Raw genomic sequence first — 1,920 nt, forward strand, 5'->3', positions numbered from 1 at the left:
ACACCAGGTGAATGATAACTGAAATCTACAAGAAGAAATAAAAAGCACTAGAAATAATAAATATTAGGGCTATTGTAAAAATACTCTATAGGGACCAGCAGTTAGCGTAATGGCTATGTTGCTGGATTCCCACATAGTCGACCGTGGTTCGTGTCCCAGACCCGGTGGCTTAGAACTCATGCCAGGCACGTGTACGTGCATGCCCAAGATCCCGAGAGGAGAATGGAGGAGAAGGGATTGCGGCATGACCATCCCCCCTGGGGGGTGATTTCTCGCTTTCTGTCTCTATGTCTCTCTCTGTCTGTCTGGCGTGCGCACGCGCCCTATGGCGAAAAAAAAAAAAAAGCAGAGATTGTCAAACTGAATATTTAAGATACGACTATATTATCTACAAGAGGCCTATCTTGGACTTAACGACCCAAATGGGCTTAAAGCAAAAGGATGGAACAATTACTCACCATGAAAACCATAGAAAGCTGGGAGTGATTATTTTTAATATTAAACAAACTAAACTTTAAGACAAGAAACATGATGGCAGTAAAGGAGGAGGAGGCGGACTCCAGGGTCGCCGGCGAAAGGTCAGGATGGCTAAATGGTTGGCTCCCCACAGGGTGCCCTACAACTATATCACACTTAAAGGAGCAAGGGGAAATTTTAAAAAATGTGTTCATATCTAGTGGAAATAAAATATGGACGCTGAAGTTTCTCACATAGTATTGTACTTCAAATAAGACTCCATTTGTCCTTCTCCATAGTTTTGGAGAAGGTCTTGGACTTTTGATCAACTAAGCTTTGGACAAAGCTGTAGACAGGTTTGATAGTGACACAAGGACATGGAGAATAAGTTGTGGATCCACTGAAGAGTGGAGATGTGCCCTAGATTGGACAAAGTGATCTTGCTTGGGCACAGCCTGCGTGGGTTCCTGGCTGCTCAAGTGCCCTTCAAGGGTGAATCATTTCATTTTAGTGGAGCCTTGGGGTTTTCCAGAGTAACCAGACCTTGCTGATGAAGATAAGCCAATTCTAGTTTGCATCAGTGTTGGGAGCAGCATCGAATCCCTTTAACCCACTAGCTGGTCTCAGGATTATGAGGCCCTTTGGTTTCAGTTCAGTGTGGTGTTTAAGTCTTGATTTCAAACAAAAAATCTTCCACGTTTGAGGCTGATACCGTGACAGAACACACCTGACACTGCAATGTCCACACTCCGATTGGTGAGACAGCTTTCAAGAATATGACTATTCCCCCCAGGTGGGCAGAAAGGCCAGTGCTCCAGTGAAGCCGTGAAGCACACCTGGACATTCCAGTATCAGTGACCTTCGATGCCCGACTCTACAAGGTTGGAAATGCTGGCACCAGCCACCAGTTGTTACGACCACATTCACATGTGCAAACAATAACCATCCTTGGAGCAGGGCATTGCAGATACACAAAAAAGTTCAACCAGGAAGTCAAGAAAGCCTGAAACATGGTGGACTGAACACACTGGTGCCACGTGGGACACCCAGTGGCTGATGAAGGAGACAGCGCAAGACCCAGGCAACCTTCTCGAATATTCTTTGCAGTCTTCTTTAGAAGTCGCTAGTGCCCTCCTCCTACACAGCATTGAAATACGTGAGAGTCTCCAATTCCTTCTAAATAAAAGGATTTTTGTCCCTCTCCTATACTGAAATATTGTAATTTTTCAACGGAAAGTTTTTTCATTTGTATCTAACTTTGCTAGTTGGGTCCTTTTTATATTGCAGTCTGTATTGAGCATTTAAAAAATAATTCCTGGGCCTATTATGTTATATACTATAGAGTTGCATTCACTGTCTTTATCTACATGCATTTACCATGTCTAAGAACTGACATAGCTCATCCAAATCCAATATGTTTTATGTAACCATTTGTCAGTCATCTTATAAAGTGACAAGACAGGT

At 43.4% G+C, this 1,920-nt stretch overlaps 1 pseudogene; it reads left to right on the forward strand.

Annotated features, from left to right (window-relative positions):
* Nucleotides 1-528: 528 nt before the first annotated feature.
* On the forward strand, nt 529-1,463 carry LOC102468063 (1-acylglycerol-3-phosphate O-acyltransferase ABHD5 pseudogene; annotated as a pseudogene).
* Nucleotides 1,464-1,920: the final 457 nt, after the last annotated feature.

The sequence above is a fragment of the Tupaia chinensis genome, unplaced genomic scaffold (assembly GCF_000334495.1).
Source record: "Tupaia chinensis unplaced genomic scaffold, TupChi_1.0 Scaffold000384_1, whole genome shotgun sequence".
Classification (NCBI taxonomy): Eukaryota; Metazoa; Chordata; class Mammalia; order Scandentia; family Tupaiidae; genus Tupaia; species Tupaia belangeri.